Genomic DNA, 25,178 nt, shown 5'->3' with positions numbered 1-25,178 from the left:
GACATTGCTCGTAAAGCAATTGATTACAAACCTAATGGCATTAGGGCAAATGAAGATAATTTGGATTATGTTGATGTATTATGATTCCTTGTCGATAGGTTATAGTGCTTCTGAAGAAGCAATGTGATCATGGTTATAGTATAGAATGTGTTGAGAAGTTAAACCTGGCACTTTAAGGGATTAAAGATACTTAGTTTGACGTAATCAAGTTGGTCTGGGACATCTTGAGTTGCTTTCTTTAAAGAATTGATTTCTTGATACTGGCCGAAGTAGGTTTCTAGTATGGATCTCCTAAAGTATAAGTTGACTCAGTGGTCGCATTGTCTATTAGTCCATATAAATATATTCAATGATAAAGCAATATTGAGATGTGGTTGTTATGGCATCGCTTCTGCAATATGCGAGTGGGAGAATGTTGGACATTCGGTTGAAACCGAATCAATTACACCCATTTGCGGATCCAATTCAACGAATTTAAATATAAAATAATCTTACTAACAACTTAGAAATTAGTTAGCAATCAACTGATTAGATAAGAATCTTTTATTCTTATTTCTTAATAGTAGGATTTACTCCATATAAAGGGACAGATATGTAGGGTTGAGAATTATCAGAAAAAATTAAATTTTGTATACCCTACGTAGAGTGATAGAGAGATTAATTTCACACCTTCATTGTTATCATTGAGATCTCTCAAGAGGCTCTTCTGTGATAAATTATTAGTTTGGCTCATTTATAACCCTACGTACCATGAGTATGGAGATCCAAGACTACTGTTGTGAAGGAGAGGACGTGTAAATTAATCAATTCCAAGCCAGAACTGATCATATAGAGTCGTGATGTTTCTTCACGAGGCAAGATCGAGTATATCTTTCCGCTGTCCCACACTTAGATTTCTAATCCTACTAGGAGTAATACTGTGACTATTCTTCTGCTCAAGGATTTACGGGAGTGGAAGACATCTAACATACGTTTAAAGTTTCTTATATTTTTTTGTGAAGCCAATCAGGTGGTAGAGTAGATAGTGAGCAGGGCTTTACAGGGTGATTTTAAATGGCATATGTGTGTAACAGATGTGCATCTGCTCTATCTTCTCCAAGCTGATGGATACGGGGTTGGTTTTTTGCGACATTAACTAATACAGGGTGGTTGTGCTATATAGAGGTTTTGTGCACTCCAGTTTGTTTTGGTAATCACCCTATAGTGCTGGATTTCTTATTGTATCCATTGGTTTTCTTGCCATGTCTCCTCTATGTTTCTGTAGGAATAAGTATTATACAGTCAGGGAGTGCTGCTTTATTTTGGTTGTTTGGTTTCCAAGGATTTATTCCTTGGAGGCGACTATTTGGGAGCAGGATTTCTTACTCGAGTTGCACATATGATTCAGGTGGTTTTCCTCATACCAGCTTGTTCTCTTGTAGTGATCTATGTGCTTCAATATTAATGCATTCTGCTTCTCTTGGTGTGATACATCTATCTTCATCATACATCTTTTTAGCTTTATGCTATTCACATATTAAGATTGCTGGCAGAAATTCTTTGGATTCCCCTGCAGTCGTTTATCCTTGCCACTGTGTTTACTTTCTCCTTGCATTGGTTCAACTGTTGGGCTACTTCTCTTCAATATGGTTATATCAAACTTTTGTCCCTGTTGTTAGCCATTATACTTTTTTACAACGGCTTCCGGTCTCTTCCACTCAGTTATAGAAGTCAATCACTATGGTCATGCTGTTGAGATTTTTATTTTCCAAGTTCAGCATTATCCACATTCACCTTGATATGTAACTACCAGTTACTCTGCTATTGTTCAGACAGTTGTTTTTTAGTTGCTCCGATATCTTGTTGTGCACCTCATTAATTAAGTTGTCTAGGTTTCCTGGTTATTTCCACTATAGTTTGCTATCCAAGGTAGCTTGTGACTATGCACTGCATCAATTTATATAGAAATAGTAATAGTCTTTTACCTGCATATATTAAAAATACCGCTGATGTAAACTTTCTCCAGTATTTTATAATTTGTTGATGAAATTGATGTCTAACATATCATAGGCATATATAGTGCGTAGTTATTTGTTACAATAGTATATAATAAATTTGTATCATTAATAAATAATTATAAATTTTTAAGTGGCCACCACAATTTTTTTTATACAAATCGGTATTTGATTTTTAAAAAAAAATTATTAAGACAGAACAAATAAATAAACTATAGCTTTTCAATATTTTTTATATTTAAAAAATTTAAAAAATTTTGATCCACCCGATCTTATCATCATGCTCATTCTCATCACATATTGAAATATTACTAAATCCTTACGAAAAAAATTTATCTCTATAGAAGGCAATATAAAATAAATCTGAGAAGAGTGACGTTAGTAGTATCAGGCTCATAAAGGAGAAGGGCGCTTTCAACAGAAATAATAAAAAAAAGGAGAAGGATTTGTACATGCAGAATGAAAGCCACAAATGGAAGGGGAGGTGCGATCATCTGACTCAACAATTTTTCTGTTGCCAAGTAGCGTCTGAATAAAAAAAGCATTGTCTAGGTGGATCCCTTGCTCGTGAACTCAACTAAGATGTAATATTGAATCATAAAATTATTTCTCAACATAAAGCCCACAACCGACAGTTTGGCCGAGTGGTCTAAGGCGCCAGATTTAGGCTCTGGTCCGGAAGGGCGTGGGTTCAAATCCCACAGCTGTCAATTAATTCTTTTTCATTTTATTTAACTTTTTGTACACCTTTTTTTTTTTAAAAATGTTTCCACAGTTTCATTGATACATGTTCATGCTTACAGTCTAAGAATGTTAAATCTATATGTCTTTTGCTATTTAATAAGTTATAGGTTGATTAATACTAGTTCATAGATTGGTTCATACTTTTTAAATTTACACCGATTTACATTTTTTAATATGTTATAATTTCATTGCTTGTTCATATTTACAATCTAAAAATATTAAGGATGCATGTCTTTTGCTATTCAATTTTTTATACCATGATTCATGCAAGTTTATAACCTGATTCATATTTATTTAATTTGCACTAATTCATATTGTTTTCATTTTTATGATTTCACTTATACTTGTACATACTTACAATGTAAAACTGTTAAATATGTATGACTTTTGCAATTTAATTTACTAGTTTATCACTTGATTCATATTGGTTTATCCTTACAATCTTCTGTTTGGGCAAAACCCAAGATTTGAACCTTATACATCCATCTAAACATACTAATTATGCACATCTATTTTTTAATTTCTTATAAAATTTTTATAATTTTGAACTTCTTTTTATAATTTCATTCATGCTTGTTTATACTTAAAATCTAAAAGTATTAAGCAGGTATGTCTCTTTCTATTTGGTTTTTAAACACTTGATTTGTACTAGTCTATAACTTGATTGACGCTGGTTTATACTTGCAATCTAAGACTATTAAATATGTCTACTTGCTTTTTGTTCAAATTCTTTAGCCTTATTTTCAGATTACCTCATCTCTTTGTTAAAAAAAAAAAAAAAAAAGTCTGGGGAAAAATGACAAGAAGATATTGGAACATCAATTTGGAAGAGATGATGGAAGTAGGAGTTCATTTTGGTCATAGTACTAAGAAATGAAATCCTAGAATGGCCCCTTACATCCCTGCAAAGTGTAAAGATATTCATATTATAAATCTCACTAGAACTGCTCGTTTTTTATCAGAAACCTGTGATTTAGTTTTTGATGCAGCAAGTAGGGGAAAAAACTTCTTAATCGTTGGTACAAAAAATAAAGTAGTGGATTTAGTAGCATCAACTGCAATAAGGGCTCGGTGTCATTATATTAATAAAAAATAGTTTGGTGGTATGTTAACGAATTGGTCCACTACGGAAACGAGACTTCACAAGTTCAGAGACTTAAGAGCAGAACAAAAGATGGGGAATTGGTTTACACTTATAATATTTTTTTTGGAGTAATACCCATGCATGATTTGAACCTTATACAATTTATCTAAAAGTATTAATTGTATATTTCTGTTTTTGATTTTCTTTTATACCAAAATTCATTTTTACAAACTATGTTATTGCTTATATTTGGGATGGACTAATTACGAATTGCAATATATATACATTCACATACATACATACATACCTACGTAAGTATGTATATACATACATACATATATACATACATGCATGCATACAAGCATACATGTATTTGTGTAGAGAGAGAGAGAGATTAGTTGAAGAGCTTCCATTTTGAAAAAGATCTGCTATCATTACATGATAGCTAAATCAGAATTTCACTCAAAAGAAGCTAAGTCATAACAAAATTCTTGTGGTGCTATACCTAGTCATGGATATAAGTTGCCATTCTTCCTCATCCCAAGTATCTCGCCCAAAAGGGTCTGAAGGCCCCATTTTCCTAATCATAGATATAATTTTTGGAGATCAAGATAGTCAGCAAAATATCAAAGAAGTCGTCAGTTAAATGTCGACAATATATCAAACTTAGTCGATCAAATACCGACTTAATCTTATTCCATCGGTCTAAGTCGGCTCAATTCGTAAGGTTGTATACTTAGTCAGTGGGGAGACGAGGATAAATATTAGTCAGCTAAGCGACGAGGATCTATCCCAACAATTATGAATAATCATATTAACTAAAATTTCTAGATGTGATTAATATATATTAACTGCATGATGGTATTCTAATCATGCAAAGATTCTCATCCATCGTAGACAAAAGAGCCCAGATATTCTAAAACTCTCTCTATTTTTTTTCCGACTATGCATGTTTCTCTACCAAAAAAGTATCCAAACTCGAGCAAGATTCTTCTACGAAGAAAACATACACCCAAGAAAAATTCTAAAACCACGTCGCATGTCAAAAAAATCCAAAATAATCACGCTTTACTGTGATTCTTCTTCTACCATGATGCTTCCACCATTTATTAAAAAAAAAAAGGAAGGCATTGTACAAAAAGAACCCATCGCATGCATCAAAAGAAATCCTAAGGTGGCATATTCCCTAACTTCTGCAGCCATAGAAAGTTTTGACTGTATGATGAATCAATATTAAGGCATAACCTCTCTCCACCATGCATTCTAAAGATTTCTCATTCTACCATGATTCGATCACGCACACTCTCCAAACCTCCCATTTTCACGACGTTCAACCTCCTGTGAAATACTAGCCAATATCATATATAGCTATTAGGATTTTCCATGCATGGATCTTTCATTCCCAAAATTGATCGATTATCGGTAGGTTCTTCTGAAAGTTTCTCCATGATTTTATTAAATAGCAGGTTTAGGTCTTCTAAAATTTTCTATTACTTTAATTTTTCTCAGATCCACATCTTCTTTCCTCCTCCTTTTCAAGATCCCAATGATATAAATTGAAGATATGATCAACAGGAATACAAGTTAGGGATACATACATTATTTTCTTCCTATAAAGTTCACACATTATTTTCTTCCTATAAAGTTAGTTTCACCTAAAACTTCTTTCTCAATTTATCCTATGATCACTCTTTTTAGCTCTCGAGCTACATTTTGTTATGCTCCATAGATGAAAATTTTTCAAATTCAATATACAAACATTTTGAAGCCATGTTTTATATGCCTTCACAACCGATTCATATAGTATTTAGCACAAAAAACAACAAATATATGATTTAGAGAAAAAATTGTGTGAGAAAAGTAAAGGAAGCAAAAGGCAAACTAATTACATATAATTTGGTTCCTAGTTGTTCGTGAGGATGATAGTAGCCTATTTCACTTACTAATAGCCACCTTAATTTGCTTATTTTAGTTCCTTTTATCCTAGGGCCTTAATTTGATATAGTGCCATTATATCAAGCTAATTTCTTGGTAATGTTGGAAAACTCATTGATGGATAATTGTTGGATTAATCAGTCAAGGTACCTTAACCAATATGCTAATATCATAGAACATATTGCCCATTTTTATGGTGCAATTTTTTGATATTTCTTTCCTTTTTATTTTTAGCAAATCTTATTTGGAAGGAGTTGTTCATAACCTACATTTTGTATTTGTTATGGCAACTTATGGAGAATCGATCCTATGCCCACGAAAGAAATGCAATAATTTATATTGGAAAAGATAAAATATGGTGTTTGAACATCTACTACATGATGGATTTGACAAGAACTATTCCCAATGGATTCATCATGATGAAGACAACAAATTTACTCAACATAAGGTCTTCTTACAAGATGTTCATAATGATATGCACGAAATGCTATGTGATGCTTGCAGGATGTCTGACCCACAAGAGAATATTAGTGAAGCATAAGAACACAGAGAGGGACTGAATTCAAATGCAGAAAAATATTATAATTGACAAAAGATGCCAAGGAAGAATTATACTCAGGTTGTAAGTTTACTAAGTTGTTATTTATTCTTGGTTATTCCAAATAGAGTGTTCTAACGGATGGAGTTATAAATCATTCATTTTATTATTAGAGTTATTAAAAGAGGTACTACCAAATGGTGAAACTTACTAAAATCTTTTTATAAGACTAGAAAGATAATTGATGATTTAGGACTCGATTATAGAAGAATTAATACTTGCCCTAATGATTGCATGTTGTATTGGAAGGAGTATGTAGAAGAAACTTCATGTGCCATATATGGTGCCTCTAAATGAAAAGAAGGTGAAAAGAATGCAAAAGATAATATGATAATTTTTAAAAGAAGATGAACGAAAAATTCTTGCTAAGGTTTAACGTCATTTTCATTGAAACCTAGATTTCAAAGACTATATATCAAGCAAAATAGCTACTTTCATGACATGGTAGAAGAATGGACGTACAAATGATGAGATTATGAAACATCCTATCGACTCCTCAGCTTGGAAGACTTTTGATCATTTGCATCCATCATTCTCTATAAAGCCACATATGTCAGGCTTGGGTTAGCAATTGATGGCTTCAATCCATATCATACAATTAATATTACTCATAGCACATGGTCTGTTATTTTGATATCACATAATCTTTCTCCTTGGTTGTGCATGAAGCAATCCTACTTTTTACTTTCATTGCTTATTAATGATATATGCTCCTGGTGTACTTACAATCTCTGGTAAAGAAATTAAAAGAACTTTGGGTATATGGAATTGATACTCATGATGTCTTTAGAAAACAGATATTTAGAATGCATGCAGCCTTGTTATGGATAATTGTGACTTTCCTGGATATACAAATTTATTTGGATGGAGCACTAAAGGTTGTCTTGCTTGCCCTACTTATAATAGTAACATTTATTTGTTTTACTTAAAGCATCATAGAAAACATTGTTACATGGGTCATCTTCGATTTTTGCCATATGATCATATTTTCAAAATGAAGGATATTTTGATGGCACTTGTGATGAAAGAAATGCAACTACTCCATTGTTAGGAGTAAATATGCATAACTAGTTACAACATATGAATGTAATATTTCGGAAGCATAATAGTGATTGTGATGAAAGAAAAAGAACACGAGGGATGAATATGATTCTAAAACATAATTGACAAAAAAAAAAGAGTATACTCTTCCAAGTACCATATTGGTATAACCTATCACTGTACCATAATCTTGATGTGATACACATTGAAAAAAATATTTGTGATAATATCCTTTAAATATTGTTGAATATTGAAAGAAAAACAAAGGACAATTTGAAAGCTAGCATCTTGATCTAAAGTTAATGGGCATCAAAAAATCACTTCATCCACAGCCTCATAGTCCTATTGAAACACTATTACTATGATATTCATTGGCTCCAAAGAAAAAATCCATTTTATGCAAGGTACCGAAGGGTCAAGGCTCCAAATAGTTATGCTACAAATATTTTATGATGTGTATGACGAAAGAAGCATAAAATTATATAATTGAAGAGTCGTGATAGTCATATTCTCATGCAGCAACTTCTTTCCTTGGCAATAAGAAAATCCTTGCCAAAAAGTATAAGCTCTACCTTAACGAAGTTAAGCTTATGCTTTAGGGATCTATATTCCAAAGTTGTTCGATCAAATGAGTATGATCATTTAAAAATAAAAAATTTCTCTTACCCTTTGTTATTTGGAGAGGATCTTTTCAATAATTTTCTTTGATGTCATGATATACTTAGCTATTAATCTAGTATGCAAAAACAAAGTTAGTCAAATCTATACAATATCGGTGGATGTATCCCGTTGAGAGATATGTCTTTATTTTCTCAAACTTATTTATTTTAATTTGAAGTTAGTAAAGCTCATAAAGATTTTCTAATACTTAACTTTGAAACCACTCGACATGCCTATAGGTATCTACTAACACTTTAAAGATATGTGCATAATAGAAGCCACTCTAAGGGCTTAATTGCTAAAGGATATGTAGCAAAAGAATGTGTCACATTTTGTTTATGGTATCTTGAGAGTGTTGCGATAAGATTCAATCAATTTAGAAGGAACGATGACTATGGTGCTATTGAGTTGCAAGATGGATTCTCAAGTATATCTTATTCAGGCCTTGCTATAGGTAAGGTACAATTGTTTGTATTGGACCCTATCATGAAGATACAAATACATTGATATTTATTATTGAATCATGATATAGTTGTCCCAAATATAGATTAAGTTCTTAGGATACTGGATCTTTTTATTGGTTTAGCTTAATAATATGATTTTCATATTTTTCAATGCTTGAGAAGAAAACATCTTGTGGCAATCCGAAGGCAAAACCCTCGTGCTCAAGTAAGGGAATGGTAACGTATTTAAAATGAGATATTTTATGATTGGTTCTAAGCTAATGTAAGTGGTGGTACATTATAAAATCTAACTATTTTTTTATTTATGATAACATTTAGAAATATCCTATAGGTTTATGAGTTGAATGCAGCAAGTGATGTGCATTTAAGTAATGAAATTAAGTGGTTGGCAGAGGGACCTAGTGATGTTGTAAAAAGATATCCAAGATTTATTGTCAATTGATATAGATTTTATATGATAGATTGAGAAACCAAAAGAAAAACACAAAATAGTGGTATCGTAGTGATAGCAAAAAAGTCTAGCTATGCAAGTGCTAAAAACAAAAATTCAGTTATTGGTGATGTTACCCATCATAGTATTTTGACGGATATTATTGAGTTGGATTATGAGGGTCATTTCAATATCATGTTGTTTAAGTGTGATTGGTTAGATGTTCGAGCTCAAGACATGGGGATAACAAAAGATGGGTTTGGCTTCACACTTATAAATCTCGAGTTGAAGCTAAATAATGGGTAATTATTAGATCAACCCTTTATCCTAGCATCACAAGTATTTTTTGTGCAAGACCCAATTGATATAGATCGGCATATTATTATTAAAACAAAACCAAAGGATCTTTTTGATATGGAAAAGGTGTCTATGAATGATGTGGAGGCATACTTGCAAAGTGATCATTGCATAGGTGAAAACATAGAAGAAACTTTACATCCTTATGATGATGTTGCATGGACAAGAATAAGTATTCAGAGAACAACAGTCGACACACTTTATTTTATCGTACATGCATCAAACGTGCGTCAAGGTGATAATCTTGATTCGAAAGCTGATCATGATAGAGGTGCCACTATATTCTTTTCTTGAGATTATCGATATTATAGATGAACCCCTAGCTTCATATGATATTTTTGTTTTTCTGATAACAAATTAAATCATTGTTTCTCCAAATGAATTGTAAATATGATTCATTAGTTTCTTTGTTTATTAATTTGTTAGATTTAATCTACTAATTTATTAAATACTCTCTTGAAACATTAATTGCTTACCTTATTTTATTTTACTATGCAAAAAAAGTGAAAGATGCTGCGATGTAGAAATTAATCTACACGACCAAGAGGATCTATGCCCAGTGCTGTAAGACAGCAATAGCAATAATCTAATCTTGCACAACTACTGGCACAAGCCCAGTCATTTTATTCTCAACAGATTCAGTTCACATAGCCTAGTCACAACCCAGCTCAATTTTTCTCACCACGGCATGCCCCGATGCCAACAAACCAAAATCATCCCTTGCCATCATGGTCTAACCATTTCTAGCCCCAACCGAGTGATTTCCAATCTTGTCAAGTTAGGCTTAGCTCTAACTAAGTCCTGCTTCAATCAAACATTCTCAACTATAGCCCCATTCAGACTCAAAACAGCCACGATCCCCATAATTAGAAGATGATCAATATGATTGTAGTCTCAATTGTTACATTATAATCCAAATTTATATGTTTGCATGGATTGATTCCCGGTTATTTTTGTACTTTGCAATCTCTCGCTTCAGTTTATGCTATAATATATTTAAACTTATGGTGATATGAATATTTTTTTTTGTAATTAAATAAGTTACGGCACCAACAAAAAGAAGATATGGTCCCACCAAAGTGCCAGACGTGCATAGTAGAGAGAGGAATAATCACATCAAAGTCTCCTTCAATAGCAAAGGACAACCAATGAGAGTGGTAGGGAGGTGTCTCCCTAGCTTTCTAGGAATCATAGCATGGAAAGTAGACAAATTGCCGCTAAATTATTATAATTGGAGATCACCAAAAAATGACCATAGAGATAAAATGTGGTAGCTTGTGATAGTATTGTCAAATATTAATTTGTTTCTTAAACCATAAATCTATAATTCCCAATACTTTACATGGTTTAACTATGAAATGCAGAGACACTATGGTATTGAACCTATTCACAAGAAAATGAACCTTGAAATCACTTAGAAAGAAGTGGAAGGACTACAAAGCACAACCAAAGATGGATCGGAAAAATGATAATCTTTCTAGTGATAAGATCCCTCCAGCTCAATTGCAGACTCTTATGATGTATTGATCATCTAATAATAGACAGGTAAATATTTTTGTGCGAGTGGGTTGAGTTCCCGCAATAAATTACCTTCATTTATCATGAAAATCATGACCATTTCTAGGCGTGAACATGGGTGGCACAAGGAGATAGAATCCCAATTCAACTGGAGTTCCTTTACGGACTAATTTAAATCTGATTTAATTCTAACCAATTTAGAATTAGATAGCATCTTAAATTAAGTTAATTCCTAGTCTAATTAGGAACTCAATCAAATTTGAATTAAATCCTAATCTAATTAAAAAATTATTTGAATCAAGTTCTAGTCAAACTAGAAATTGATCTCCTCATATAATTCGGTTATCTCATAATCCAATTAGGCTTCATTTAATCAAATCCAAACCAAATCAAATTAAATCTAATTCAATTAGATTAAAATTGAACCCCATAGCTCAATCAGATTGAGCCAGACAGCAATTCAATTGCTAATTAATCCTTCTCCAATTCACTAATACTTAGCAAATTAGTTAATTACAACTTTTACATTATCAATCATATTGATAATTAATTTTTATTATGATTTATAATTATAACTCAACCATCTGATCAGTCAAGAATCTCTTTTATGTGTGATCTCATAGATTCTGTTTTGTTTGATAATGAGACATACCATGATCTCCATCATAGTATCATCGAAACAACTTTCGATGGATTAGAACAATTCTAACTCACACCCAATAAGGATTATTGATTCAGAATGATCCTAGTGAGTTCTCACAATCAACTAGTGACGTCTAGCAGCATGTAGTGGTAATCCAGTAGAATAGAAAATAGAATCCCTAGGTGTAGTTATCATATAATTCAGTTCTTTTATCATGAGTTCCAATAAGACAGAGATCATGAAAACTCATCAAATCCCAACATCTGTCATATGAAAGATTCAATTAGCTCAAGTCTAAATGTGATACTTATGAAAACATCTTTCCATCAATCATCTTGCTATGGTCATAAACTTATGGATTTGACTTCTCAAATTTCATCAGACTACTCTTTATCTACTAAGATCGATAGATCCCTTATAAGTACGTACTCTAATCCTACAATGAATCTACTATAACCAACATATACTATAAGGATCAAAATGGTTAGAAGATCATGTTTATATGCAGTCAAACTACGGCAACCCCATTGTGAGCAGCCGAGACACCACAAGTCAAAGAACCACTCACACCACTACAGTATCGAGATGATCACTGATGAGTGAATAGGCATCCATGTGATCTCTCATATGGTCATACTTAGTACCAATATTCGCTAACAACCATCCATACTCTCGCTCAGTGTCTCTATACTGTAGATTCAAGACTCGTCTACTCCGAAAGAAGCGATCTGTGCATCGATCTAACCGGATCAATCACCGTCCCTATGATGATCCATCGACCGGGAGTAATTTAGGAATTAATTATATATATCTCAAATCTAAACTCTTTAGAATATGTATATTTAAATTATCAATTCTTTAAATGATTTTCGGATACATAACACAAGAATAGATAAAAATTACCTACTTTATTGATAAATCTATTATTTAAATATAAAAATATATTCTAAAATTATTACAATATGTCTGTTATATTGACTTTTAGAATATATATCTAACAAAATAAAGATATAAATATAAAATAATCAATAGGGAACAATTTATTACTCAAAAGAAAATCAATAGCCAAGGGAAAGATTAGCCGCACCATCGCACATAAAAACCTAAATTTTGTGCCATTTCTAAATAGATTTTATCTTAAAAAAAACTCAACAACCGATATAAAAAAGGAAAAATATGTATTCCAATTTTAATAACCAGAAACAAGTACCTTTAAAGACCTTATAAAAACCCCAACCTTTCCAAAAAAAATACATAATAAGAAATAAAAAGCAGTACATTCATAGATGGATTTCAAACCAAAATTATATTTTGAAGACCCACGAGTTCTCAACTCATATAAAGACGAAAATCAGCTGCTCAACTAATCAAAAATATACAATGCAGAAGTTTTCTATCAGAAGGCAATGAAAATGTATGATGTTTTGGTCCCGATAACATGCCAAAATAACGAAGTATAGCTCCTCCATTAAGAAGTATATATAGAAGGCTTTTGCTTTATGTGTCAGCATAAGTTTGTATCATACTTCATTTAATTCTCCTATCTAGGAATTTTCCACTTATTGAGAATATTTTATAGATAACAATGCTTCACAAATAAAAGTCCATAAAATTATGCTTGCTAGTAGCTATGCACCAATAAATCCAGGGCCTTTGAATATTTTTTGTGGACTAAGCCAGCAACAACCATTCTTTCCCTCGTGATTAGAAGTTAAGTCCTGTGAAAATAGCCCTCAAACCATGGCATAAAAGTCAATCATTGAGCGAGAAAAGTTTGTAATAGAAGTATCACGTGTTTGAAAAGGTTGGCTCTTTTGTTTTTTTTTTTGGTTGCTACTCTTACCAAAAAGAAAAAGGGTGGCTCATTTCAACAAAAAAAAAAAAAAAAAGATGGCTCCCTTGTTCTCTATGTTCACCCTATTTGACGGAATGAATTCATGCGTGGAGGAGAGCCTTATTTTAAGGCTTCTTAATTCTATCAAAGTTTATCCTCCCATGAGATATGGGATATTAATTAGGAAGATATATTATCCTGATTCAAATTTAAGTTTTAATATTAGTCCACTAAAAGTCAAGTTTAGATAATAGAAATATGATTAGTATTGTAGATCTGTACCTTAGCCTCGACTATCACATCCTCATCTTCAATCGATCTATGGGGGATCGATGCTTACCAGATCGCAAGTATATGGTAGATATGAAGATCGCCAAGCACGACCTATTGAATTGACAGCAGTTTCCATCTCTCAGCCCAATCTTGATTCACCTCATCTGCGGATGACCTACCATAGCTCGTACACCACCGACCAATCTCAACCAACCTAAGATCGGACACCTGCTCCACGGACTCTAGAGCCTCGACCTTGGACGACCTATTATAGATCATCCTTGACCAAGTTAAGTTTCTTATCAGATCTGTCTCCCTTCCAAATTGAAAAAGTCCAGATAGAATGGAATTTCTCTGTGATCGAGTCTCCCGTAAATGAAAAATATCTCATTTGAATCAATCTGCGTGACAAATTCGAAAATTATCAAGACTCCAAGATGAATATAACTCTAACTCCTCCCTTATAAATAAAAGCTCTGAGACCCTCTAAAGTATGCAATCAACTCCTTGCTCTCACCTCTCATTGTTCTCCATTTTCTAACTTGAGTGTGAGAGAGTCTTCATCGGAGAATGCCACCCGATGAGGACTTCTTTGTAGGTGTTTGAGTAAAGCTCCAATGGCGATTTTCACCTCGGCCATATCTACTTCAGCGACTGATCTCAGATAGAGGGATCAGGAGCAACACTTGACGCTAGAGGAAGGGTCTCGATTGATTTCGAGATCCTATTTTAAGAGGAGAAAGCTCGCCATCAACCACGATAAGGATGTGAAGGGGTGCTTCTAACGTGTCACAATACTTCAATGGCAGGCAGGCCAACAACATCCAACCGACCAACGCAGTATTGCCACTGGCGCAGAACCCCGTGCGAGCAGCACCAATGATATCCTAAGATCAGTATAATAGCCTCGTTCAACAAGTGCAGGTGCTTTCGACTGTGGTGAGAGGAATGCAACAAAATAGCAAATTTTGTCCTGCTGAAAATCCACAGCCAGCTAGAGGAAGATCAGCAAACTGGCTTCCCCATAGCCCAAGGGTGGGGGTCAGTCATCATAGCCGATCTAATAGTCTATCTTGCTATAGACCTAGATGGTCCCCTACTCCGATTTCAAAAAAGGATGCTACTTCAGATCATGTTTCTCCTAGGCACTGCCTAACCCGAGAGGATGATCTGGAAAGGAGGTTCCAAGAAATGCAGCAGTGAATCGATGCACTACAAGCACTAAGACAGCCAGATGATGATCTAGGATTTAATGTCGACCCGTCGTTCACCCAGAAGACTATGAATAAGCCCTTGCCACCTCGGTTCAAGATACCTCAAATGGAGCCCTACGACGGAACTGTCGATCCAGTAGACCATCTGGAGAACTTTTGAACTCTTATGCTTCTACAAGGGGCCAACGATGCAACTCTCTACCGAGCTTTCTCTTCAACTCTGGGAAAGATAGCTCGTCATTAGTACTTCAACCTGTAGCCGAACTCTATAGACTCCTTCCATCAGTTGAGTCGGCTGTTCATTACACACTTTGTCAGCAGACACCGATAGTAACATAACTTGGACTTCCTCATTAGCATCAAGCAGAGAGAGAATAAGCCCTTCCGCAACTACATCAACCGTTTCAACACCGCAACCTTGGAGGTACGAAGCTTTGATCAGTTTGTAGCAATGACTGTTTTGAAGGCCAGGCTCCTTTAGAACAACCTCCTCCTCTCACTCAATCTGAACTACCCAAAGGACTTTGCCAAAATATTGGAGCGAGCAGAGAACTATACTCAAACTGAGGAAGCATGGGATTGACAGGGGGAGAACCTTGGTAACAGATCATAGTAGAACATCGGGCAAGAGAAAAAGGACTACCGGTGAGTGCAGCATCGACTTACAGAGCTAAAGAATTGTCGTTCTTGGATCCCACCTCGGAACAATTGACCTAGATCTCTTGCAGCGCCTCGTCGATGTAGGACCCCTCCGTAGAGGTTTCACTATTTCACTCCACTGAACACTTCTCGAGCCCAAATCCTCATGGAGATAAAGCGGCAAGAAGAGCTCTCCTGTCCGAAGAGCATGGTCGCCCTAATGGGAGCAAGAAACCCAAAAAAATATTATAGGTACCATCGAAACCATGGGCACAACACGGAGGAATGCTGGAAACTCAGGGAGGAAATAGAGGCGCTCATCCGATGCGGGCATCTTCGGTGCTACATTGATGAATGGTGGATCCCGAAGAACCTGCGCGGTGAGCCTCCTCGATAGAAAGATCCTCACAGAGACCAACCAGTAGCAGGAGAGATCTGTATGATCTCTGGGGGATATCTCGATCGTGGTATCTCAGATTCGAGCCAAGCTGAAGATAAGGAGCCGAAGAAAAGAAAGGTCGATGATGAAGTCACTTTCTTTGAAGCCGACCTAGATGGAATAAAATATCCACATGACAATCCTATAATAGTTTCTTTGAATATTGCTAATTACGATATACGTTGAATCCTAGTTGATAATGAAAGTTCAGTTAATATTTTGTTTTATGATGCTTTTGTTCGTATGAACTTAAATTATGAGCTGCTGATGAAGAGGAACACACCTCTGATCAGATTCTCGGATAGTATTGTCCCCATAGAAGGAACTATTTTCTTGACCACATTAGCTGGACGAGCTCCAAAATATACGATCATCAAAGTGTACTATTTTGTAGTCAATAGTCCATCTGTGTATAATGTCATCCTAGATCGGCATGGACTAAACACTCTTCGAGCTATTGTATCGACATATCATTTGATGGTAAAGTTTCCTACTCCTCATGGGGTTGGTGAGCTCTGAGAAAATTAATAGATTGTGAAAGAATGCTACATGACGACTTTGTGTGGGGCGACACCTGCAAAACAGTTGACAAATGAGTTTGATGTACAGGACGAGCTAATCAAAAAAAGAGGCCATCCAATGGAAGACCTAATCCCGATGCCCATTGATGAAGATCCAGACAAAGTAGTGAAGATCGGCTTGAATTTATGTGAAGAGGGTCATCAGCACCTCATCTCCTTCTTACAAGCCAATGCAAATATATTTGTTTGATTGGCCTCTGACATGCCTGACATCGATCGGAAGGTTATAGTTTATCGGCTTAATGTGGATCCGAAGCATCATCCGATCAGACAAAAGAAGTATTGTTTTTCTCTCAAGCGATAAAAAGCCATACAAGAAGAGGTGGACAAGCTTTTAAAGGCAGGGTTTGTCTGAGAGGTTTATTATCCAGAGTGGTTAGCCAATGTCATCCTGGTCAAAAAAGCTAATGAGAAAAGATGTACTTGTATCAACTATACCGATCTCAATAAGACATGCCCAAAGGATAGTTATCCTCTGCTTCGTATTGATCAGCTGGTGGATGCGATCTTGGGGCATCAGCTCTTATCTTTCATGGATGCATTCTTCGGATATAACCAAATTCGGATGACCCTCGAGAATGAGGAGAAGACCTCTTTTATTATTGACCAGAGCCTTTTTTGCTACAGAGTCATGCCGTTTGGACTAAAAAATACAGGGGTGACCTATCAACAGCTCTTTAACAAAGTCTTCAAAGAGCATATCGATAGAAATATGGAGGTGTATATGCATGATATGTTTGTCAAAAGTAAAGCTGCTGAGCATCACATTATCGACCTCGAGGAGACCTTCACCATGCTATGGCTATTTAAATAAAGCTTAACTCCAGCAAGTGTGCGTTCGGTGTTACCTCTGATTAATTTCTCGATTTCATGGTATCTTAACGAGAAATCGAAGCAAATCCAAAAAAATTCCAAGCTCTCCAAGAGATGAAATCTTTAAGGACGATCAAGAAGATACAACGTCTAACTGGGAGAATCGCTACTCTGAATAGGTTTCTCTCAAGGTCGGCTGAAAGGAATCTTCCCTTTTTTAAAGCTCTCAAATAGGCGAAGAACTTTCAGTGGTCGGATGAGTGTCAAGCTGCATTTGATAACCTAAAAAGATACCTCAGCTCACCTTCCCTCCTAAGCAAACCAGAACCTAGAGAAGTGCTATATTTGTACCTAGCTGTTTCACCTTTGATGATCAATTCAGTCCTCATTCGATAGGAGGTCAAGGTGCAGAAGCCGATCTATTATGTTAGCCAAGTACTCCATGATGCAGAGACTAGGTATACGAAGCTTAAGAAGGTGGCCTATGCTCTCGTGATATCTTCTAAGAAGTTACGCCCATACTTTCAAGCACATACCATCGCCATTCTTACCTACCAGCCCTTCAGATCAATACTTTACCGGTCTGATACCTCGGGATGATTAGCTAAATGGGTCATCGAGCTGGGAGAATTCGATATCAAATATCTACCTCGATCGTCCATCAAAGCTCAGGCATTGGCCGACTTCATCCTAGAGTGCACCATCCCAGATGAGGAACGAAATGGTAAGGAGGCAACTTCGATGGTTGACGAATGCTGGGTTCTCCATGTAGACGGTTCCTCAACCACCACAAGCTCGAAAGCTAGATTGATCTTGACTAGCCCAGATGGAGTAGTCACAGGTATGCCCTGTGCTTCGAATTTTTACCTCCAATAACGAAGCTGAATATGAGGCACTGATAATCGGGCTAAGAATGGTAAAAGATCTAGGCATCCGGCACCTCAGAGTTCATAAGGATTTCCAGCTTAATTATCGTTGGTCAAGTTTGAGAAGAATATGAAGCTCGGGAGTCGAGCATGATAAAATACTTATAGAAGATCAAAGATCTTGCCTTCAACTTCACCACTATGAACATCTAACAGATACCGAGGGTGGAGAATGTGCAGGCTAATCTTCTCTTAAAGCTCACTACAGTTGTCACGGCCAACCTAAAAAGCTCATATCTTGAAACCCTCGAGAAGTCAAGCATTGAAGAGTCTCCTATTATGCAAATAGATCCTGAGCCGAGCTAGATAGATCTAATTCTGTAGTACTTGCAAGATGGTGTGCTACTAGCTGATTGAGATGAAGCCAAGAAACTGAGACATCTCGCACCTCAATACCTCATATATGATGGGAGGCTATACAAAAGGTCTTTCACTTTACCTTCACTCTGATGTCTCCACCCCTCAAAAGTTATTGATTATGTCCTACGAAAAGTTTATGAAAGGATCTATGGCAATCACTTGGGGGGAAAAAGGCCCTTGCTCATAAGGTGCTTCGGTACACATTCCCCTCGCACCTTAGTGCTGCCTCTGGTTTTTCGTCTTGTGCAGCCCTCATTTGTCTCATGTTCTTTGGCCTTGACTCTCCCCCTCCCCCCCTTTTCTTAGAATTCAACATTTCTTATATGTTCTGCATTTTGTTCACCCACTCTTCATTCAAGGTGGTTAGAACTAGGGGAGAATCTTCCACCTTTTAGGGGGTACTTTTGGCCAACATGCAGAGAGATGCTGCTGACCTGATGAACAGATGTGATTAGTGCCAGAGGACTTCAAACATTCAGTGCCAACCTTCAACCCTTTTGGTTCCGATCACCGCACCTTGGCTCTTCGCTCAGTGGGGAATAGATATCTTTGGATCTTTCTCCATCACAGTAGTGCAAAAGACATTCTTGCTCGTCGTGATTGACTACTTTACCAAATGGATGGAAGCGAAAGCATTGGCAACCATCACCGAGGCAAAGATCCATGATTTTGTATGGAAGTCGATTATCTGTCATTTTGGCTTGCTGTAGGCCATCATCACCGATAATGGATGTCAGTTCGATAATCTAAAGTTGATGGGATTCTGTAATGGGCTTGCCATCTCTCATAGGCTGACCTTAGTAGCTCATCCTCAGAGAAACGACAAAGCTGAGGTGATAAACAGGACCTTACTGCAAGGGCTAAAGGCTCGTCTAGGCCAAGCTAAAGGATTATGGATTGAAGAGTTATTTATGTACTCTGGAAGTACCGAACGACCTAGTGGGTTCTCACTAGAGAGACTTCCTTCAAGCTAACCTTTGGAACTAAAGCTGTCATACCTCTTGAGGTTGGCTTGCCCACACTATGGGTGGAGAAGTTCGATGCAAATAGCAATTTCTTTGGGCTAAGAGCAAACCTTGATTTGTTGGAGGAGACCCAGGAGTGAGCACGAATTTGGATGGCCAACTATCAACAAAGAGTAGCTTAGAACTACAACTCCCAAGTCAAAGATAAATCATTCCTGATTGGATAATTAGTTCTCCAACGATCGAAGCTTGCACTAAACTGGAAAGGCCCGTACCACGTCGTTGAGATAATTCGATCGAGAGTCTATTACCTTTGTCGAATTGATGGAACTCTGATCTCCAGGATCTGGAACGTCGATAATTTATGTATCTACCATCCTTAAATTATAATTTTTATTAAATTAAATAATAAAAAATTTTTATCAAACTATATATTTTTTCCAAACACATGCTCCTCATCAACAGACAAAGTGCAGAATGTGCTCTCCATGTTCTCTATGCAGATCTTCGAATATGCACTCCTTGATCACGATCGAGGATCGAAATGTATTCTTCATGCAATTTTTCAAACATGCACTCTTCGACTATGGTCGAGGAGCGGTACGTGTCTCCATGCGGATCTCCATTCGCATGCTTCTCGATCATGATCGAGGTATGGTATGCGTCTCCATGCGATTTTTCATTCGCACGCATCTCGATCATGATCGAGGTGCGGTATGCATCTCCATGCGGTTCTCCATTCACACACTCCTCGATCACGACTGAGGTGCTGTATATGTCTCCATGTGGATCTCCATTTGTGTTCTCTTCGATCACGATCGAGGTGCGATATGCATCTCCATGCAGTTCTCGATTTGCATGCTCCTTGATCATGGTCGAGGTGTGATACGCGTCTCCATGCGGTTCTTTGTTCGCATACACCTCGATCAGGATCGAGATATGATACGCATCTCAATGCGATTCTCCATTCTCATGCACCTCAATCATGATCGAGGTGTGGTATGCATCTCCATGTGGTTCTTCATTCGTGCGCATCTTGTTCACGGTCGAGGTGCAGTGTGCATCTCCATGCGGTTCTCCATTCACACGCTCCTCGATCATGATCGAGATGCGATATGTGGCTCCATGCAGGTCTCTATTTGTGTGCTCCTCGATCATGATCGAGGTATGGTATGCATCTCCATACGGGTCTCCATTCGCGCTCTCCTCGATCATGATTGCGGTATGCATCTCCATGTAGTTCTCGATTTGCATGCTCCATGATCACGATTGAGGTACGGTATGCGTCTCCATGTGATTTTCTATTCACGCGTACCTCGATCACGACCAAGATATGGTGTGCATCTCCATGCGGTTCTCCGTTCGTGCGTATCTCACGGTCAAGATATGGTATGCATCTCCATGCAGTTCTCCATTTGCATGCACCTCAATCACGATCGAGATGCGATATGCATCTCCATGTGGCTCTTTGTTTGCCGTACTCTAGTTACGGTTAAGGTGCGGTATGCATCTCTATGCGGATCTCCATTCGCACGCTCCTCAATCACGATCGAGGTGCGGTATGTATCTCCATGCAGGTCTCTATTCGTGCACTTCTCGATCACAGTTGTGGTACGGTATGTATCTCCATGCGGGTCTCCATTCGCATGCTTCTCGATCATGATCGAGGTGCAGTATATGTCTCCATGCGGTTCTCCATTCACGCACTCCGTGGTTGTGGCCGAGGAGCGGTATGCACCTCTGTACGAACCTCCAAGCCTCCATTCAATCTCCAATACATGCTCCTCGACTATGGCTGAGGACCAAACATCTCAATTCCGACTTTTCACCTACCGAACTATGACAGTTGTTTATGCTTGGAGATAATTTTCCACTCCTCGTCGCCAAGAAAATGACCTCAAACTGACGAACGATCTTCGCAGTATTTGATGTAGGTCGGACATCGAATTTTACTACAATAAAGTAGCCGATCTACATGCCTTTGATGACACAGTGATGAAAAGCATCATTTCATTAAAGAAAAGCTTTTACAAAATTTGGTCGGTCCAGTATAAAAATACCTCAACAGATGTTGATGTCTACAAAATAGACCGACCTATGTCAAGCTCGAACATGCCTGAGCTAAGTTACAAAAAGGCTTAAGCTCCATCAGGAGCACGGGACTCGCCGGCCTCTGCATGGTCAGAGAGGACGATGATGGCTGGTGCTGGAGCTAGCGCCACTTCCTCGGTCAGTGGATCCTCACGAGCTGGGCTAAGGAGATCATCGGTTTGCACCCTATCATCTCTGACCTTGCCGACGTCCTCCTCCTCGCTATCTAACTACAGGAGATTGAGGTTGAGGTCAGGAAAGCGATTTCTGAACTTCTCATTGAAATCCTCGACTCCTTGCATGTATGAGAGTGAGCCGAACTCTCTCTTGATATCCCAAAATGCAGTTGAAGAGTTGAAGGCTTTGACCATGGTGACCTTGGCGGCCTCCAGCTTCTCCTCTTACTTCTTCTTCTCAGTTGATAGCCGAGCTTCAACGTCGACCCAGGATTTGGCAAGTTCGAACTCCAGTCGCTTCATCTCGACCTTCAGCGACTTGTTCTCTTCCTCGACCTTCAGCTGGTGCAGTTGGACGTCATTCACCCTTCAGATGGCCTGAGCAATCTTTTCCTTGGCCTCCCTTAAAATTCGTTGAACTTTATGGACCGTCTCCAAAAAATGGTCAAAGTGGTGGACGAGCTACAAAAAAAAGAAAGAAGAAAGAATAGGTCAGGAAAAAGTAGTTAAGAAGAAAGAATTGGAAAGAGTCGAAGAAGGTCGATAGATCGTCACTTATCTGAAGAAGGGAGTCTTACAAATCCTGAATTCAAAATGTCCCACCTTTAGAGTTGAAGGCTTCAACATTGGCCAGCAGTAAGGCCGACCTGAGCAGAGATCAAGCGAGCCAGTAGTCACCGACAGCCTTCTTGATGTCTGGGGCTTCAGCATCCAGTAGAACTTCCACCAAAGGGGACACCTCGGCCAGTAGGTCGGTCGGGCGAGAAGACATGCACATCGAAATTTAGGAGGTGCTCGAACTTCACTACGATGAAGATATAGAAGGCTGGGGGGAACCCCCCCGACACAACAGATTAAAGCAGCACCATCGCCTTTGCTGGCATCGAAAATTCCTTCCTCGGAGCACTGCTGGGCCTCGAGGAACCTCCAACTGCGGCTTGGGCGAGCACGACTTCGGTTCGGCCATATTTTGGGGTAGGGGCCACACCTGCCTTCCTCTTCTTCGTAGCCCGACGAACAGCCTCCAGATCTTCGGGATTCATTACTACATGGAAGATGAGGTTAGTCAAAAAGGAAAGACGTGCCGAACTAAAAAAGATGCATAAAAAAAATGCTTACATTTAGGGTCGGCCAAACTCAACCCGACCTTGAATAAATTTTTCTCAGTAAGGAGCTTGGTCAACGGAGAGGGAGTATGACTGAAGATCTGTTCAAATATCTCCTTCTCGATGTCTGATAAAGTTGGAGCTCTGACTGCCGATCTATGAGGTCTACCCCACGATATGCTGAAGTCCTAGAATTGCTCGATCGAGATGAAAAAAAAATGCTCCTTTCAGTTATGCACTGAGGAAAGAGCATCTCAAAAGAGACGACATCCCTTCCGAGAAGAGACGTACCACCACCCAACCTCTGTAGGGTGCTCCTTCAGTGTGAAGCAAGCTCAGAAGAGGTGAGAGGTCGGTTTGACCCTGAGGAGAAGGTAGTGGATAAAGAAACCTAAGATCTGACGTCAAGAGTTCAGTGCTATACTACAGAAGCTTATTCTATATAAATTAAGAAATTCTACAACGAGGAAATGGAAGGGCAATCGAAGACCGACCGTCAAAGATTCCTCATAAAGGCTTACTTGACCCTGAAGAGGAAGAGTTATCCATTCCCCAGGAATGGCGACTTCGAATCTGAACTTGGCTGGGAATTGGTATTTCAACCTAGTAATCTCCAAGTCCTTGGAAGTGAGGATGGAGTTTATTCTAAACGAACTGAAGTCCGAAACTTTAGATCTACCTGAAGAACAAGCTACATCGGATTCAGGGTCCGCATCCCTAATGTTGTCACCCGAGCTCTAGGTGGACGAGGATGAACTAGACGCACTCATGTTGAGGAGACAGGAAACTAACCTAAGAAGTGATGCAGTCGAGCAATCAAGGGACGAGGAACGACTGTCGATCTGCTTTAGTCGAGCAATTGGGCGAAGTCTCCGAGTGCTAGAGCTCCCCCCTTTGAATAGTGGAACCAGTGAAAATGAAGTTACCATAGCCCTATTTATAGAGGATCGGGACGGTCCCGATCTACTGACGATTCACCTTCCCTAAGCGATGTTCAACAAGTGGTAGCCCATATTTGGTCAGGGCGAGGCTCCTACGAATCCGATGAACCAACGGTCTAGATTTGAAGGTGGTTCGCCTCAGGAAGCCAATCTTCGACATGGGTCAATGAAAGACAGCTCGATGGGATCAGCCTTGATCTCGAATTGGTACTCTTTTCGGGCGATCTATGAATATCTCGATCTCGAGAGTAAGGGACATCTGTTGTGGATCTGTACCTCGGCCTTGGCTGTCACATCCTTGTCTTCAGCTGACCTATGGGGGATCGATGCTTATCGGATCGCAAGTATACAATAGATATGGAGATCGCCAGGCACGACCTATTGAATCGAAAGCAGTTTCTACCTCTCAGACCAATCCTGATTCACCTCATCCATGGATGACCTACCATAGTTCGTACACCACTGACCAATCTCAATCAACCTAAGATTGGACACCTACTCCACGGACTCCAAAGCCACGACCTCGGACAACCTATTATAGATCGTCCTTGGCCGAGCTAAGTTCTTCATTAGATCCGTCTCCCTTCCAAATTGAGAAGTCCAGATAGAATAAAATTCTTCCACGATCGAGTCTTCCGTAAAAAAAAATATTTTATCCAAATCAATCTGCATGACAAATTCAAAAATTATCAGAATTTTGAGATCAATATGACTCCAATTTCTTCCCTATAAATAAAGGCTTCGAGACCCTCCAAGATACATAATCGACTCCTTGCTCTCTCTTTTCATTGTTCTTCATCTCCTAACTTGAGCGTTGGAAGATCTTCATCGGAGAACGTCATTCGGTGGGGATTTCTTTGCAGGTGCTCAGGTGAAGCTCCAATGGTGGTTTTTATCTCGGCCATATCTACTTTGGCAACCGACCTCAAATAGGGGGATTAGGAGCAACAATTAAAATTCGGATTGTGTGGATGTTTATGCTGGGTACTTATTGATTATCAAATATTTATATTTTAAGGAGTTGATCAAACTGAACGATCCATACTTTGAATAGTTTATAAAGGAAATATCCAATACATATTATAAAAATTTAATCATGAACAACAAACACTTGATAGTTAACTATATAACAACAATAGACTAAAAATTAAAAAGATATGTTTAATTTAAAGTCAAGTATAAATGCCCAAATATGTTTTAATGTCATTATGTTTGATTTTTCAATTGAAGGATATATAGATAAAACTAGTATCATATGCATATAAATATGTTTGTAAGGACATATGCATGTACACATATACAGACAGACATAAATGTATGTATATTTTTATGTACATATATAACAAACTGGA

The 25,178-nt window shown here is 37.8% G+C and overlaps 1 non-coding gene across 1 annotated transcript; it reads left to right on the top strand.

Moving 5' to 3' along the window:
• The first annotated feature begins 2,624 nt into the window (after positions 1–2,624).
• TRNAL-UAG (transfer RNA leucine (anticodon UAG)) lies at positions 2,625–2,704 on the top strand. The gene has a single exon. It is a non-coding gene; the product is annotated as a tRNA-Leu (tRNA).
• Positions 2,705–25,178: the final 22,474 nt, after the last annotated feature.

The sequence above is a fragment of the Elaeis guineensis genome, chromosome 7 (genome assembly GCF_000442705.2).
Source record: "Elaeis guineensis isolate ETL-2024a chromosome 7, EG11, whole genome shotgun sequence".
NCBI lineage: Eukaryota > Viridiplantae > Streptophyta > Magnoliopsida > Arecales > Arecaceae > Elaeis > Elaeis guineensis.
Note: the sequence above shows the minus strand (reverse complement) of the source record. Positions and strands in the feature narration are given on the sequence as shown.